Genomic DNA, 19,151 nt, shown 5'->3' with positions numbered 1-19,151 from the left:
TGCATATTTCATCTTCATTCATTTAGTCTTGTAGTTTTATACCTTGCTCCTTTGTCTTAACAATTTTTTTTGTCATGTTATTTGCTTTCTTTGATGGGTGGGGCTGTATTCCTGTTTTGCTGGTTGTTTGGCCTGAGGCATCCAACACTGGAGTTTGCAGGCAGTTGGATAGAGCCAGGACTTGGTGCTGATATTAGGATCTCCAGGAGACCTCAGTCTGATAAATATTCCCTGGGGTCTGAGGTTCTCTGTTAGTCCAGTGGTTTGGATTTGGAGCTCCCACCACAGGAGCTCAGGTCTGACCTCCTGCTTGGGAACCAAGATCCCACAAGCTGCATGGCATGGCCAAAAAAAAAAAAAAAAAAGGAGCAGTACAATATCAAAGAATAAAAAAACAAAATACAACTAGAAAGGTAAAAATTATATTAGGAAAAATAAAAATATAATTGTAACAACTGCAACAAGGTAAAATAAAACCACAACAGAAAAAAGCAAAGGGTAGTGGTGCGGGGGTAGCAAGCCAAAGGAGAGAACAATAACAAAGTATAAAGAATAAAATAAAATTAGTAAAATAAAAGATTTATTAGGAAAAATTAAGCTATAAATGAATCAACAACAATGAATCAACAAGGTAAAACAGAATCTCAAACTAAAAGAAGAAAAAAGAAAAAAAAAGAAGCATAAAAGCCTTGGCTATGGGAGTGGAGTTTAGGCGGGGGTTGAACTGAGGCAGGAGTGGGGTTTAGGGTGCTGTGGGACCTAGGCGGGTGGGGGGATGGCCCTTGAACATGGAGTGGGACCTGGTCTTAGGACCTGTGCAGAGGGGAGAAGCAGCACGTGGAAAGGAGAGCCTCTGGAGTGTGGAGTTCCAGAGTTTGGGTGTAGGGCTCTGGGTGAGGGTATGTAGGTGGGGCTTAGGCCCAGTGCATTGGAGGTGGTCTCCAAGTGTAGAGGTAGGGCCCTGGGTGGAGGTGTAGGGGCAGGGCTTGGGCTCTGCATGGCAGGTGGGAGGCTCCAAGGGCCCAACAGGCTCCCCGGTACCTAAGTGGACAGGGAAAGCACTGGCCCCATTCCCTTCCATTCCTTCACACCCTCCCACCATTTCCCCTAGGGTCTCTCCCATCCCCTCTGGTCTCCTAGCCATGGGTGGGTCCCGCTAGGTGTAGGAACCCCTCCCCTCCCCAAGCCACCCCTCAAAGTTGCTGGTCCCAGAGATCCAGTCTTTATTTTTGCTCCCTCTTCCCTCCCTCCCACTCCGTCAGGACCCGCATGGCTGGAGGGGGCCTTGGTGGGCAGAGGATCAGGCCCAGGATCTCAGCAGGTTCCTGGGGACCCAAGTGGGCAGGGGAAACATGGCCATGCTCCCTTTTGACCCTCTGTCCTCCTAATGGTCCCTCAATTTCCCCCTTCGGGCATGGGATCCCTTCTCCCCCAAACACCCCTCAGGGGTGCCAGTCCTGTCCAGCCTCCACTTCTCCTCTCCCTTCATCCTCCCCCATGTCCCACATCTTACCCAGTTGCTGGGGGCTCCTCCTGTCCCCTTAGGTGTCCGTGGTCCCCCACCAGTGCCTGGTAGCTGCCCTAGTTGTGTGGAGACACGAATTCTGCTTCCTCCTAATCCGTCATCTTGACTCCACCCAAGAATATTTTTATAGAGAACAGCCATGGGAAGATGAGAACTGTCTTCATCCAGATAAGAAGGTAGATTTGTTTGCTGCCCAGTATAATAAAGATAATGCCTGCTTCTGGGGCAAAGGTTAAACAGATTGTTGTGGCTCATTATAAAAGACTGGGGTTTCCTAAGCTTGGGGTTCCTCAGTGAGACAGAACACACTGCCTGTACAGCATTCATCTATATCCACCTGTGTAGTCCTGTGGAAATTGGGAAACATGAGAAACCAGTGGGAATATGGAGCTTATGCAGCCTGTTGCACCATGAGTAATAAAGTCCTTTTTCTCTGACCCAGGAGTCTTGTGTTTTCTGCCAGCATCTACGAAATGATAGCAGGCTAACTTGTTAACCTGCAAGCAGGGTAGACTCTCAGACCCTTCACCTTTTTGATGCCATAGTCCAGTCATTTCTGAGCATCCAATGCATCTACCTTCCTCAAGGCCCATTGATAATTAAAATTTGTCCATAAGAAAGCATTAACTAAAATGTTTGAGCCAAAATGTTGATTTATTCATTAGTTGTTCATATTATTTAATCCACATAGCACCAACAAAACATTTTTAAAGGCAAGAAACCTGTAGTTTTAGTGAAAGAGTTGTATTAAATTTATGATGAATGTGGGTTTTTTGGTTAGGTTTTTGTTCTTTTTTTATTGAAGTATAGTTGATTTATAATGTTGTGTTAGTCTCAGGTGTACTGCAAAGTGATCCAGTTATATATATATATAAACTGGGTGCTTCCTGACACTGGACTGCAGCAGTGAATCAAATGTGGTGCTTCCCTCTTTGAACTTTTTGAGGAGGGAAAAAAAAAAAATATATATATATATATATATATATGTATATGTATGTATATATATTCTTTTTCAGATTCTTTTCCATTATAAGTTATTACAAGATCTTGACTATAGGGGAGCAGAGGAAGATGGTGGAAGAGTAAGACGCAGAGATCACCTTCCTCCCCACAGATACATCAGAAATTCATCTACACGTGGAACAACTCCTACAGAACACCTACTGAACGCTGACAGAAGACCTCAGACCCCCCAAAAGGCAAGAAACTCCCCACATACCTGGGTAGGGCAAAAGAAAAAAAGAATAAACAGAGAAAATAGGATAGGGACGGGACCTGCACCAGTAGGAGGGGGCCATGAAGGAGGAAAGGTTTCCACACACTAGAAACCCCTTCACGGGCGGAGACTGCAGGTGGCAGAGGGGGAAAGCTTCGGCGTAGCAGAGGAGAGCACAGCAACAGGGGTGTGGAGGGCAAAGCGGAGAGATTCCGGCACAGAGGATCGGTGCCCTCAGGCAAACACAAGCCTGAGAGGCTTGTCTGCTCGTCCGCTGGGTCGGGCGGGGCTGGGAGCTGAGGCTCGGGTATCGGGTTTCAGTCAGAGCACAGGGAGAGGACTGGGGCTGGCGGCAGGAGGAGAGCCTGAAGGGGTTAGTGCACCACAGCTAGCCCGGAGGGAGTCCGGGGAAAGGGTCTGGAGCTGCCGAAGAGGCAAGAGACTTTTTCTTCCCTTCTGTTTCCTGGTGTGCTAGGAGAGGGCATTAAGAGGGCTGCTTAAAGAAGCTCCAGAGATGGGCGTGAGCCGCGACTAAAGGCGCAGACCCTGGAGACGGATGTGGGACGCTGGGGCTGCTGCTGCCGCAGCCACAAGGCCTGTGTGCAAGCGCAGGTCACTGTCCACCCTGCCTTCCGGGGAGCCGGTGCAGCCCGCCACTGCCGGGGTCCCGGGACCCAGGGACAGCTTCCCTGGGAAAGCGCACAGAGCACCTCGGGCTGGTGCAATGTCACGCCGGCCTCTGCCGCTGCAGGCCTGCCCCGCACTGCGCGCCACTCCCTCCCCTCTGCCTGAGTAAGCAAGAGCCCCCGAATCAGCGGATCCTTTAAACCCGTCCTGTCTGAGCGAAGAACGGACGCCCTCCAGCGACCCACGTGCAGAGGCGGGGCCAGGTCCAAGGCTGAGACACGGGAGCTGTGAGAGCAGAGACAGGGAAATCTCTCTATGCAGCCTCGGAGGAAGCGGATTAAAGCTCCACGGTCCACTTGATGTGCCCTGCATCTGTGCAGTGCATGAATGGACAGCGAATCATCCCAAATTGAGGACAAGATTTAATATTTTTCCCCCTTTTCCTCTTTTTACAACGAATTATCCCAAATTGAGGAGGTGCACTTTGAGAGCAAGATTTTTGATTTTTCCCCCTGTTCTCTTTTTGTGAATGTGTATGTGTATGTTTCTGTGTGAGATTTTCTCTGTATAGCTTTTCTTCCAACATATGTCCCAGGGCTCTATCTGTCAGGTTGTTTTTTCAATAATTACTTTTTAATTTTAATAATGCTACTATATTTTTTTTTTTTTTTTTTTTTTTTTTTTTTTTTTGCTTTATAACAAATTTAATCAGTTATACATATACATATGTTTCCATATCCCCTCCCTTTTGCGTCTCCCTCCCACCCTCCCTATCCCACCCCTCCAGGCAGTCACAAAGTACCGAGCTGATCTCCCTGTGCTATGCGGCTGCTTCCCACTAGCTATCTACCTCACGTTTGGTAGTGTATATATGTCCATGCCGCTCTTTCACTTTGTCACAGCTTACCCTTCCCCCTCCCCATATCCTCAAGTCCATTCTCTAGTAGGTCTGTGTCTTTATTCCTGTCTTACCCCTATGTTCTTCATGACATTTTTTTTTCTTAAATTCCATATATATGTGTTAGCATACAGTATTTGTCTTTCTCTTTCTGACTTACTTCACTCTGTATGACAGACTCTAGGTCTATCCACCTCATTACAAATAGCTCAATTTCATTTCTTTTTATGGCTGAGTAATATTCCATTGTATATATGTGCCACATCTTCTTTATCCATTCTTCCGATGATGGACACTTAGGTTGTTTCCATCTCCGGGCTATTGTAAATAGGGCTGCTATGAACATTTTGGTACATGTCTCTTTTTGAATTATGGTTTTCTCAGGGTATATGCCCAGTAGTGGGATTGCTGGGTCATATGGTAGTTCTATTTGTAATTTTTTAAGGAACCTCCATACCGTTCTCCATAGGGGCTGTACCAATTCACATTCCCACCAGCAGTGCAAGAGTGTTCCCTTTTTTCCACACCCTCTCCAGCATTTATTGTTTCTAGATTTTTTGATGATGGCCATTCTGACTGGTGTGAGATGATATCTCATTGTAGTTTTGATTTGCATTTCTCTAATGAGTAAAGATGTTGAGCATCCTTTCATGTGTTTGTTGGCAGTCTGTATATCTTCTGTGGAGAAATGTCTATTTAGGTCTTCTGCCCATTTTTGGATTGGGTTGTTTGTTTTTTTGTTATTGAGCTGCATGAGCTGCTTATAAATTTTGGAGATTAATCCTTTGTCAGTTGCTTCATTTGCAAATATTTTCTCCCATTCTGAGGGTTGTCTTTTGGTCTTGTTTATGGTTTCCTTTGCTGTGCAAAAGCTTTTAAGTTTCATTAGGTCCCATGTGTTTATTTTTGTCTTTATTTCCATTTCTCTAGGAGGTGGGTCAAAAAGGATCTTGCTGTGATTTATGTCATAGAGTGTTCTGCCTATGTTTTCCTCTAAGAGTTTGATAGTGTCTGGCCTTACATTTAGGTCTTTAATCCATTTTGAGCTTATTTTTGTGTATGGTGTTAGGGAGTGATCTAATCTCATACTTTTACATGTCCCTATCCAGTTTTCCCAGCACCACTTATTGAAGAGACTGTCCTTTCTCCACTGTACATTCCTGCCTCCTTTATCAAAGATAAGGTGACCATATGTCCGTGCGTTTAACTCTGGGCTTTCTATCCTGTTCCATTGATCTATCTTTCTGTTTTTGTGCCAGTACCATACTGTCTTGATTACTGTAGCTTTGTAGTATAGTCTGAAGTCAGGGAGCCTGATTCCTCCAGCTCCATTTTTCGTTCTCAAGATTGCTTTGGCTATTCGGGGTCTTTTGTGTTTCCATACAAATTGTGAAATTTTTTGTTCTAGTTCTGTGAAAAATGCCAGTGGTAGTTTGATAGGGATTGCATTGAACCTGTAGATTGCTTTGGGTAGTAGAGTCATTTTCACAATGTTGATTCTTCCAATCCAAGAACATGGTACATCTCTCCATCTATTTGTATCATCTTTAATTTCTTTCATCAGTGTCTTATAATTTTCTGCATACAGGTCTTTTGTCTCCTTAGGTAGGTTTATTCCTAGATATTTTATTCTTTTTGTTGCAATGGTAAATGGGAGTGTTTCCTTGATTTCACTTTCAGATTTTTCATCATCAGTATATAGGAATGCCAGAGATTTCTGTGCATTAATTTTGTATCCTGCAACTTTACCAAATTCATTGATTAACTCTAGTAGTTTTCTGGTAGCATCTTTAGGATTCTCTATGTATAGTATCATGTCATCTGCAAAGAGTGACAGCTTTACTTCTTCTTTTCCAATTTGGATTCCTTTTATTTCCTTTTCTTCTCTGATTGCTGTGGCTAAAACTTCCAAAACTAGGTTGAATAAGAGTGGTGAAAGTGGGCAACCTTGTCTAGTTCCTGATCTTAGTGGAAATGGTTTCAGTTTTTCACCATTGAGGACGATGCTGGCTGTGGGTTTGTCATATATGGCCTTTATTATGTTGAGGAAAGTTCCCTCTATGCCTACTTTCTGCAGGGTTTTTATCATAAATGGGTGTTGAATTTTGTCGAAAGCTTTCTCTGCATCTATTGAGATGATCATATGGTTTTTCTCCTTCAGTTTGTTAATATGGTGTATCACGTTGATTGATTTGCGTATATTGAAGAATCCTTGCATTCCTGGAATAAACCCCACTTGATCATGGTGTATGATCCTTTTAATGTGCTGTTGGATTCTGTTTGCTAGTATTTTGTTGAGGATTTTTGCATCTATGTTCATCAGTGATATTGGCCTGTAGTTTTCTTTCTTTGTGACATCCTTGCCTGGTTTTGGTATCAAGGTGATGGTGGCCTCGTAGAATGAGTTTGGGAGTGTTCCTCCCTCTGCTATATTTTGGAAGAGTTTCAGAAGGATAGGTGTTAGCTCTTCTCTAAATGTTTGATAGAATTCGCCTGTGAAGCCATCTGGTCCTGGGCTTTTGTTTGTTGGAAGATTTTTTATCACAGTTTCAATTTCAGTGCTTGTGATTGGTCTGTTCATATTTTCTATTTCTTCCTGATTCAGTCTTGGCAGGTTGTGCATTTCTAAGAATTTGTCCATTTCTTCCAGGTTGTCCATTTTATTGGCATAGAGTTGCTTATAGTAATCTCTCATGATCTTTTGTATTTCTGTAGTGTCAGTTGTTACTTCTCCTTTTTCATTTCTAATTCTATTGATTTGAGTCTTCTCCCTTTTTTTCTTGATGAGTCTGGCTAATGGTTTATCAATTTTGTTTATCTTCTCAAAGAACCAGCTTTTAGTTTTATTGATCTTTGCTATCGTTTCCTTCATTTCTTTTTCATTTATTTCTGATCTGATTTTTATGATTTCTTTCCTTCTGCTAACTTTGGGATGTTTTTGTTCTTCTTTCTCTAATTGCTTTAGGTGCAAGGTTAGGTTGTTTATTCGAGATGTTTCCTGTTTCTTAAGGTGGGATTGTATTGCTATAAACTTCCCTCTTAGAACTGCTTTTGCTGCATCCCATAGGTTTTGGGTCGTCGTGTCTCCATTGTCATTTGTTTCTAGGTATTTTTTAATTTCCTCTTTGATTTCTTCAGTGATCACTTCGTTATTAAGTAGTGTATTGTTTAGCCTCCATGTGTTTGTATTTTTTACAGCTCTTTTCCTGTAATTGATATCTAGTCTCATAGCATTGTGGTCGGAAAAGATACTTGATACAATTTCAATTTTCTTAAATTTACCAAGGCTTGATTTGTGACCCAAGATATGATCTATCCTGGAGAATGTTCCATGAGCACTTGAGAAAAATGTGTATTCTGTTGTTTTTGGATGGAATGTCCTATAAATGTCAATTAAGTCCATCTTGTTTAATGTATCATTTAAAGCTTGTGTTTCCTTATTTATTTTCATTTTGGATGATCTGTCCATTGGTGAAAGTGGGGTGTTAAAGTCCCCTACTATGAGTGTGTTACTGTCGATTTCTCCTTTTATGGATGTTAGTATTTGCCTTATGTATTGAGGTGCTCCTATGTTTGGTGCATAAATATTTACAATTGTTATATCTTCTTCTTGGATCGATCCCTTGATCATTATGTAGTGTCCTTCTTTGTCTCTTCTAGTAGTCCTTATTTTAAAGTCTATTTTGTCTGATATGAGAATTGCTACTCCAGCTTTCTTTTGGTTTCCATTTGCATGGAATATCTTTTTCCATCCCCTTACTTTCAGTCTGTATGTGTCTCTAGGTCTGAAGTGGGTCTCTTGTAGACAGCATATAGATGGGTCTTGTTTTTGTATCCATTCAGCCACTCTGTGTCTTTTGGTGGGAGCATTCAGTCCATTTACATTTAAGGTAATTATCGATATGTATGTTCCTATTCCCATTTTCTTAATTGTTTTGGGTTCATTATTGTAGGTCTTTTACTTCTGTTGTGTTTCTTGCCTAGAGAAGTTCCTTTAGCATTTGTTGTAAAGCTGGTTTGGTGGTGCTGAACTCTCTCAGCTTTTGCTTGTCTGTAAACGTTTTAATTTCTCCATCAAATCTGAATGAGATCCTTGCTGGGTAGAGTAATCTTGGTTGCAGGTTTTTCTCCTTCATCACTTTAATTATGTCCTGCCACTCCCTTCTGGCTTGTAGAGTTTCTGCTGAGAGATCAGCTGTTATCCTGATGGGGATTCCCTTGTGTGTTATTTGTTGTTTTTGCCTTGCTGCTTTTAATAGGATTTCTTTGTGTTTAATTTTTGACAGTTTGATTAATATGTGTCTTGGCGTATTTCTCCTTGGATTTATTCTGTATGGGACTCTCTGTGCCTCCTGGACTTGATTAACTATTTCTTTTCCCATATTAGGGAAGTTTTCAACTATAATCTCTTCAAATATTTTCTCAGTCCCTTTCTTTTTCTCTTCTTCTTCTGGAACCCCTATAATTCGAATGTTGGTGCGTTTAATGTTGTCCCAGAGGTCTCTGAGACTGTCCTCTGTTCTTTTCATTCTTTTTTCTTTATTTTGCTCTGCAGCAGTTATTTCCACTATTTTATCTTCCACCTCACTTATCCGTTCTTCTGCCTCAGTTATTCTGCTATTGATCCCATCTAGAGTATTTTTTATTTCATGTATTGTGTTTTTAATCGATGTTTGATTCATCTTTAGTTCTTCTAGGTCCTTGTTAACTGTTTCTTGCATTTTGTCTATTCTATTTCCAAGATTTTGGATCTGGGAAATAGAATCTTGGATCATCTTTACCATCATTATTCTGAATTCTTTTTCAGGTAGAGTGCCTATTACCTCTTCATTTGTTAGGTCTGGTGGGTTTTTATCTTGCTCCTTCTCCTGCTGTGTGTTTTTCTGTCTTCTCATTTTGCTTATGTTACTGTGTTTGGGGTCTCCTTTTTGCAGGCTGCAGGTTCGTAGTTCCTGTTGTTTTTGGTGTCTGTCCCCAGTGGCTAAGGTTGGTTTAGTGGGTTGTGTAGGCTTCCTGGTGGAGGGGACTAGTGCCTGTGTTCTGGTGGATGAGGCTGGATCTTGTCTTTCTGGTGGGCAGGTCCACGTCTGGTGGTGTGTTTTGGGGTGTCTGTGGACTTTTTATGATTTTAGGCCACCTCTCTGCTAATGGGTGGCGTTGTGTTCCTGTCTTGCTAGTTGTTTGGCTCAGGGTGTCCAGCACTGTAGCCTGCTGGTCGTTGAGTGAAGCTGGGTGCTGGTGTTGAGATGGAGATCTCTGGAAGATTTTCGCCGTTTGATATTATGTGGAGCTGGGAGGTCTCTTGTGGACCAGTGTCCTGAAGTTGGCTCTCCCACCTCAGAGGCACAGCACTGACTCCGGGCTCCTCAATTTGGGATGATGTGTTGTCTATTCATGTATTCCGCAGATGCAGGGTACATCAAGTTGATTGTGGAGCTTTAATCCGCTGCTTCTGAGGCTGCTGGGAGAGGTTTCCCTTTCTCTTCTTTGTTCTCACAGCTCCTGGGTCTCAGCTTTGGATTTGGCCCCGCCTCTGCGTGTAGGTCGCTGGAGGGCGTCTGTTCTTCGCTCAGATAGGACAGGGTTAAAGGAGAAGCCTCTTCGGGGACTCTGGCTCACTCAGGCCGGGCGGGAGGGAGGGGCACGGAGTGCGGGGCAAGCCTGCAGCGGCAGAGGTCGGCGTGACGTTGCACCAGCCCGAGGCGCGCCGTGCGTTCTCCCAGGGAAGCCGCCCCTGGATCCCCGGACCCCGGCAGTGGCGGGCTGCACAGGCTCCCGGAAGGGCGGTGTGGGCAGTGACCTGCGCTCGCACACAGGCTTCTTGGCGGCGGCAGCAGCAGCCCCAGCGTCCCACGCCTGTCACTGGGCTCCGCGCTTTCAGTCGCGACTCGCGCCCGTCCGTGGAGCCCCTTTAAGCAGCGCTCTTAATCCCCTCTCCTAGCGCACCAGGAAACCAAGAGGGGAGAAAAAGTCTCTTGCCTCTTCGGCAGCTCCAGAGTTTTCCCGGACTCCCTCCCGGCTAGCTGTGGCACATTAGCCCCCTTCAGGCTGAGTTCTCGCCGCCAGCCCCAGTCCTCTCCCTGCGCTCTGACGGAAGCCCGAGCCTCAGCTTCCAGCGCTGCGCGCCCCGGCGGGCGAGCAGACAAGCCTTTCGGGCTGGTGAGTGCCGCTCGGCACCGATCCTCTGTGTGCGGATCTCTCCGCTTTGCCCTACCCAGGTATGTGGGGAGTTTCTTGCCTTTTGGGAGGTCTGGGGTCTTCTGCCAGCGTTCAGTAGGTGTTCTGTAGAAGTTGTTCCACGTGTAGCTGTATTTCTGGTGTATCCGTGGGGAGGAAGGTGATCTCCGCGTCTTACTCTTCCGCCATCTTACCCGGAAGTCTCAATGCTACTATATTTTATACGTTATTCTATTTTACTTTACCTGCTCTTTCTTTTTTTACGACCTTCCCTTCCTTCCTCCCTCCCTCCGCCCCTCCTTTCTTTCTTTATCTCTTTCTTTCCTTCCTCCCTCCCTCCCTCCCTTCTTCCTTTCATTATTTCTTTTTTTTCCTTCCTCCCTCTCTCTCTCCCTCCTTTCTTTCTTTCTGTCTTCTTTCCTTCCATCCTTTCTTTCCTTATTCCTTTCTTTCTCTCTCTCTTTCTTTCTTCTACTAATTATTTCTTTCTACTTTTTCTCCCTTTTATTCTGAGCCGGGTAGATGAAAGGCTCTTGGTGCTGCAGCCAGGAGTCAGTGCTGTGCCTCTGAAGTAGGAAAGACAACTTCAGAACACGGGTTCACAAGAGACCTCCAAGCTCCACATAATATCAAGTGGCAAAAATCTCCCAGAGATCTCCATCTCAACAGCAGCACCCAGCTACAGTCAACGACCAGCAAGCTACAGTGCTGGTCACCCTATGCCAAGCAACTAGCAAGAGTGGAACACAACCACACCCATTAGCAGAGAGGCTGACTAAAATCATTATAAGGCAACAGGCACCCCAAAACACACCACCAGACGTGGACCTGCCCACCAGAAAGACAAGATCCAGCCTCATCCACCAGAACACAGGCACTAGTCCCCCCCACCAGGAAGCCTACACAACCTACTGAAACAACCTTAGCCACTGGGGACAGACACCAAAAACAATGGGAACTACGAATCTGCAGCCTGCAAAAAGGAGACCCCAAACACAGTAACATAAGCAAAATGAGAAGACAGAAAAACACACAGCAGGTGAAGGAGCAACATAAAAACCTACCAGACCTAACAAATGAAGAGGTAATAGACAGTCTACCTGAAAAAGAATTCAGAATAGTGATAGTAAAGATGATCCAAGATTCTATTTCCAAGATCCATAATCTTGGAAATAGAATAGACAAAATGCAAGAAACAATTAACAAGGACCTAGAAGAACTAAAGATGAATCAAGCATCGATTAAAAACACAATAAATGAAATGAAAAATACTCTAGATGGGATCAATAGCAGAATAACTGAGGCAGAAGAACAGATAAGTGATGTGGAAGATAAAATAGTGGAAATAACTGATGCAGAGCAAACTAAAGAAAAAAGAATGAAAAGAACAGAGGACAGTCTCAGAGACCTCTGGAAAAACATTAAACACACCAACATTCGAATTATAGGGGTTCCAGAAAAAGAAGATAAAAAGAAAGGGACTGAGAAAATATTTGAAGAGATTATAGTTGAAAACTTCCCTAATATGGGAAAGGAAATAGTTAATCAAGTCCAGGAGGCATAGAGAGTCCCATACAGAATAAATCCAAGGAGAAATACACCAAGACACATATTAATCAAACTGTCAAAAATTAAACACAAAGAAATCATATTAAAAGCAGCAAGGGAAAAACAACAAATAACACACAAGGGAATCCCCATCAGGTTAACAGCTGATCTCTCAGCAGAAACTCTACAAGCCAGAAGGGAGTGGCAGGACATAATTAAAGTGATGAAGGAGAAAAACCTGCAACAAAGATTACTCTACCCAGAAAGGATCTCATTCCGATTTGATGGAGAAATTAAAACCTTTACAGACAAGCAAAAGCTGAGAGAGTTCAGCAACAAAAAACCAGCTTTACAACAAATGCTAAAGGAACTTCTCTAGGCAAGAAACACAACAGAAGGAATATACCTACAATAACGAACCCAAAGCAATTAAGGAAATGGGAATAGGAACATACATATCAATAATTACCTTAAATGTAAATGGACTAAATGCTCCCACCAAAAGACACAGATTGAATGGATACAAAAACAAGACCCATATATATGCTGCCTACAAGAAACCCAATTCAGACCCAGAGACACATACAGACTGAAAGTAAGGGGATGGAAAAAGATATTCCATGCAAATGGAAATCAAAAGAAAGCTGGAGTAGCAATTCTTATATCAGACAAAATAGACTTTAAAATAAAGACTATTAGAAGAGACAAAGAAGGACACTACGTAATGATCAAGGGATCGATCCAAGAAGAATATATAAAAATTGTAAATATTTATGCACCCAACATAGGAGCACCTCAATACATAAGGCAAATACTAAAAGCCATAAAAGGGGAAATCGACAGTAACACAATCATAGTAGGGGACTTTAACACCCCACTTTCACCAGTGGACAGATCATCCAAAATGAAAATAAATAAGGAAACACAAGCTTTAAATGATACATTAAACAAGATGGACTTAATTGATATTTATAGGACATTCCATCCAAAAACAACAGAATATACATTTTTCTCAAGTGCTCATGGAACATTCTCCAGGATAGATTATATCTTGGGTCACAAATGAAGCCTTGGTAAATTTAAGAAAATTGAAATTGTATCAAGTATCTTTTCCGACCACAATGCTATGAGACTAGACATCAATTACAGGAAAAGAGCTGTAAAAAATACAAACACATGGAGGCTAAACAATACACTACTGAATAACGAAGTGATCACTGAAGAAATGAAAGAGGAAATAAAAAAAATACCTAGAAACAAATGACAATGGAGACACGACAACCCAAAACCTATGGGACGCAGCAAAAGCAGTTCTAAGGGGGAAGTTTATAGCAATACAATCCCACCTTAAGAAACATGAAACATCTCGAGTAAACAGCCTGACCCTGCACCTAAAGCAATTAGAGAAAGAAGAACAACAAAAAAAAAAACCCCAAAGTTAGCAGAGGGAAAGAAATCATAAAGATCAGATCAGAAATAAATGAAAAAGAAATGAAGGAAATGATAGCAAAGATCAATAAAACTAAAAGCTGGTTCTTTGATTAGATAAACAAAATTGACAAACCATTAGCCAGACTCATCAAGAAAAAAAGGGAGAAGACTCAAATCAATAGAATTAGAAATGAAAAAGGAGAAGTAACAACTGACACTGCAGAAATACAAAGGATCATGAGAGATTACTACAAGCAACTCTATGCCAATAAAATGGACAACCTGGAAGAAATGGACAAATTCTTAGAAATACACAACCTGCCAAGACTGAATCAGGAAGAAATAGAAAATATGAATAGACCAATCACAAGCACTGAAATTGAAACTGTGTTTAAAAATCATCCAACAAACAAAAGCCCAGGACCAGATGGCTTCACAGGCGAATTCTATCAAACAGTTAGAGAAGAGCTAATACCTTCCTTCTCAAACTCTTCCAAAATATAGCAGAGGGAGGAGCACTCCCAAACTCATTCTACGAGGCCACCATCACCCTGATGCCAAAACCAGGCAAGGATGTCACAAAGAAAACTACAGGCCAATATCACTGATGAACATAGATGCAAAAATCCTCAACAAAATACTAGCAAACAGAATCCAACAGCACATTAAAAAGATCATACGCTATGATCAAGTGGGGGTTATTCCAGGAATGCAAGGATTCTTCAATATACGCAAATCAATCAATGTGATACACCATATTAACAAATTGAAGGAGAAAAACCATATGATCATCTCAATAGATGCAGAGAAAGCTTTCGACAAAATCCAACACCCATTTATGATAAAAACCCTGCAGAAAGTAGGCATAGAGGGATCTTTCCTCAACATAATAAAGGCCATATATGACAAACCCACAGCCAACACTGTCCTCAATGGTGAAAAACTGAAACCATTTCCACTAAGATCAGGAACAAGACAAGGCTGCCCACTCTCACCACTCTTATTCAACATAGTTTTGGAAGTTTTAGCCGCAGCAATCAGAGAAGAAAAGGAAATAAAAGGAATCCAAACTGGAAAAGAAGAAGTAAAGCTGTCATTGTTTGTAGATGACATGATACTATACATAGAGAATCCTAAAGATGTTACCAGAAAACTACTAGAGCTAATCAATGAATTTGGTAAAGTAATAGGATACAAAATTAATGCACAGAAATCTCTGGCATTCCTGTACACTAATGATGAAAAATCTGAAAATGAAATCAAGAAAACACTCCCGTTTACCATTGCAACAAAAAGAATAAAATATCTAGGAATAAACCTACCTAAGGAGAAAAAAGACCTGTATGCAGAAAATTATAAGACACTGATGAAAGAAATTAAAGATGATACAAATAGATGGAGAGATATACCATCCTCCTGGATTGGAAGATTCACTATTGTGAAAATGACTCTACTACCCAAAGCAATCTACAGATTCAATGCAATCCCTATCAAACTACCACTGGCATTTTTCACAGAACTAGAACAAAAAATTTCACAATTTGTATGGAAACACAAAAGACCCCGAATAGCCAAAACAATCTTGAGAATGAAAAATGGAGCTGGAGGAATCAGGCTCCCTGACTTCGGACTATACTACAAAGCTACAGTAATCAAGACAGTGTGGTACTGGCACAAAAACAGAAAGATAGATCAATGGAACAGGATAGAAAGCCCAGAGATAAACACACGCACATATGGTCAACTTATCTTTGATAAAGGAGGCAGGAATGTACAGTGGAGAAAGGACAGCCTCTTCAATAAGTGGTGCTAGGAAAACTGGACAGGGACATATAAAAGTATGAGATTAGATCATTGCCTAACACCATACACAAAAATAAACTCAAAATGGATTAAAGACCTAAATGTAAGGCCAGAAACTATCAAACTCTTAGAGGAAAACATAGGCAGAACACTCTATGACATAAATCACAGCATGATCCTCTTGGACCCACCTCCTAGAGAAATGGAAATAAAAACAAAGATAAACACATGGAACCTAATGAAACTTCAAAGCTTTTGCACAGCAAACGAAACCATAAACAAGACCAAAAGACAACCCTCAGAATGGGAGAAAATATTTGCAAATGAAGCAATGGACAAAGGATTAATCTCCAAAATTTATAAACAGCACATGCAGCTCAATAGCAAAAAAACAAACAACCCAATCCAAAAATGGGCAGAAGACTTAAATAGGCATTTCTCCAAAGAAGTTATACAGACTGCCAACAAACACATGAAAGAATGCTCAACATCATTAATCATTAGAGAAATGCAAATCAAAACTACAGTGAGATATCATCTCACACCAGTCAGAATGGCCATCATCAAGAAATCTAGAAACAATAAATGCTGGAGAGGGTGTGGAGAAAAGGGAACACTCTTGCACTGCTGGTGGGAATGTGAATTGGTACAGCCACTATGGAGAACAGTATGGAGGTTCCTTAAAAAACTACAAATAGAACTACCATATGACCCAGCAATCCCACTACTAGGCATATACCCTGAGAAAACCATAATTCAAAAAGAGACATGTACCAAAATGTTCATAGCAGCCCTATTTACAATAGCCCGGAGATGGAAACAACCTAAGTGTCCATCATCGGATGAATGGATAAAGAAGATGTGGCACATATATACAATGGAATATTACTCAGCCATAAAAAGAAATGAAACTGAGCTATTTGTAATGAGGTGGATAGACCTAGAGTCTGTCATACAGAGTGAAGTAAGTCAGAAAGAGAAAGACAAATACCGTATGCTAACACATATATATGGAATTTTAAAAAAAATGTCATGAAGAACCTAGGGGTAAAACAGGAATAAAGACACAGACCTACTTGAGAATGGACTTGAGGATATGGGGAGGGGAAAGGGTAAGCTGTGACAAAGCGCAAGAGAGTCATGGACCAAACGTAAGGTAGATAGCTAGTGGGAAGCAGCCGCAGAGCACAGGGAGATCAGCTCGGTGCTTTGTGACCGCCTGGAGGGGTGGGTTGGGGAGGGTGGGAGGGAGGGAGATGCATGAGAGAAGGGATGTGGGAACAGATGTTTATGTATGACTGATTCACTTTGTTATAAAGGAGAAACTAATAAAAAAAATTAAGCTACAATTAAGAAAAAAAAAGATATTGACTATAGCTCCCTGTCCTACACAGTAGGTCTTGTTTATCTATTTTATATATACTAGAGTGTCTCTGTTAATCCCAAATTTCCAATGTATCCCTCCTCCCCTTTTCCTCTTTGGTAACCATAAGTTTGTTTTCTATGTCTGTGAGTATATTTCTGTTTTTAAAATAAGTTCATTTGTATCATTTTTTTTAGATTCCACATATAAGTGATATCATATGATATTTGTCTTTTTCTGACTTACTTCACTTAGTATGATTATCTCTAGGTCCATCTATGTTATTGCAAATGGCATTATTTCATTTTTTTTTATGGCTGAGTAAAATCCTATTGTATATATATATACCATATTATACTGGTCTTTTCTGGTTTCTGTTAGTTTCTGCTGAAATACTAGTTCTTTGCAGAAGAGACTTAAACTGTTGCATAATAGTAATCAGCAAATCCCACTAGGAAAATTATCTGAGTAGGACGTGTCACAGTTGTTAATGAATTCTACTCATTTATAATAGGTCAGAGGAAGGCAAAGAGGTGACTGGTCACCAGGCTGACTCTCAGCTGGTACATACACATACAAATGTACCAGTTGTGTATGATTGCATTGTTCACATTATAGCTACCAGTTTTCTATGGCTGGCATCTCCTCTGACTAGCCATGCATCCATACTGACTATTATCTCTGCTACCACAACAGGTTTTTTTTTTTTCTTATTCTGAGTAAGTATGCACAATGTTGGGATCTCTTGCAATACTGTTGGGCTAATTTACAAGAATATGTATCCAAACAAATTCTCTCACAGTATATTGAGAAACAGGGAGGTATCAAAACACTGGCAAAAGATCCTGGATAGAATGGGCAACCAAGAACAATCAGAAGAGTTTCTGACAAAAGGAAACTATTACTTATTATGAAAATGAGGTTGTATATAGTAAACTTAATGAAAAGTTGTATATACTAGACTTAATGAAAAGCTGCTAAATTGTACCCCTATTAGAAGGAATGGGTGGATCTATTAAAAAAATGTAAGAATAAGAGACTAGTGGACTAAAAGAAAATATTTTCCTTTTCTGTTCCAAACTGATAAATGTTTTGTAGCATTCATTGACTCTAAGACTATAATGATCTTAAGCAAAGAAATTACAGCTCAGGGTTGCAAGCTACATGCTAGGCAAAGGTAAATGTTATTCACAACATTCTTTGAGGAAGTTATTATTAACCCATATTTGCAAATGAAAATCAGAACCACACATATACTGGCTAAACTCCAAGCGCTAACAAAGGGCAAAGCACAAGTTTGAACTCAGATTTCTCTGATTCCAAAACCTCATTCGTTTGACCATTTTTAGTCCAAACATCCATAGAGTTGTGCAGAGTTAAAGAGATGATAGACCAAGTGCTCAATGCAGTGTCAGACACATAATAAATCATTGAATGCTATTATTGTTGATAATTTTAATGAGTTAGAAAATGGCAGCAGGACATAAAAGTCAGAGTTTAACACAAGAAATCTGGCTCATTAATTCAATGAATACTTTCCAAATGCTCAATCCCATTGGGACATTGGACTGCTGTGTGAATAAAACTAAGTATTCACCCTCAGGGAGCTTACCATTTAGTTGGAGGTAAGCAAATGCAATGGCAATTTCAAAGCCATAGCTGAAGGGACATTCTGGGGAGGTTAGTACAAGTGTTGTAAAAGCCATAGAAGACACAGCTTCTTGGAACAGGGCATTTTGGATCAAGACATTTTCTCTAGTAGTTTCATTTTAGGTAGACACTTATACTTGAGATGAGTTACTTGGTTATTACATACGTCCATGTGTTCCGCAAACGTCTCTGTTTGCTGGGCCAGATTACCATCTCTAGGATTTTTGCAGACTTAGTAGCCAGGAACAGCAACATCCGGAAAAACCAGCAACATCAGTGCATGTTTGGAGTCCTGTTAGACTGATGTTACCAAAGGCAGAAGTAACTTCTGTAGCTAACCTAGATGCTTCCTTACACTGCACTCCCAAAATGAACCAAACGTGATATTTTTCTCCTTGAATTTGTCAAAACCCAGGAATGAAAAGCTATACTATTATTCCTACATTATTATCTGTACATCAAAAATGAACTTAAAAAGATTAATTTCAAGGAATGTACTCCTTGGACAATCAAATTTGATGTAAAGCAACTTTTGATTTCAAAAACTTCCTGAATCCTTTAGGACTAAATAAACATGTTGTAAGTAAGATAGTTAAGCTACTTCTTATGCTCTGAAGGCACGTTCCAAACTCCCTTGAGCTTCTCTGCCTCTAATACCTGCATATAGTTTGGAGTCAACCCAAGCATAGAACAAATCCCACAGAGACCAATGAATTTGATGAGAATGCTAAAAGACCAATGAATTTGATGAGAATGCTAATTATCATGGAGAAGGAAGTTTCCAAAGCCACAATTCATCCTTTCTGATTCCCTACAATCTCTCCCAAAAGAGGGATTTGAAAATGAGTGCTGCCCTATCCTTTGTCCACTTTTTGAAGTGGAACAGTTGCCAGCGTTTACTAAGGATTGAAAT

Source organism: Mesoplodon mirus (genome assembly GCF_964341445.2).
Source record: "Mesoplodon mirus genome assembly, chromosome: 17".
Lineage (NCBI taxonomy): Eukaryota > Metazoa > Chordata > Mammalia > Artiodactyla > Ziphiidae > Mesoplodon > Mesoplodon mirus.
The sequence above is the reverse complement of the archived record's forward strand: the minus strand, read 5'-3'. Positions refer to the sequence as shown.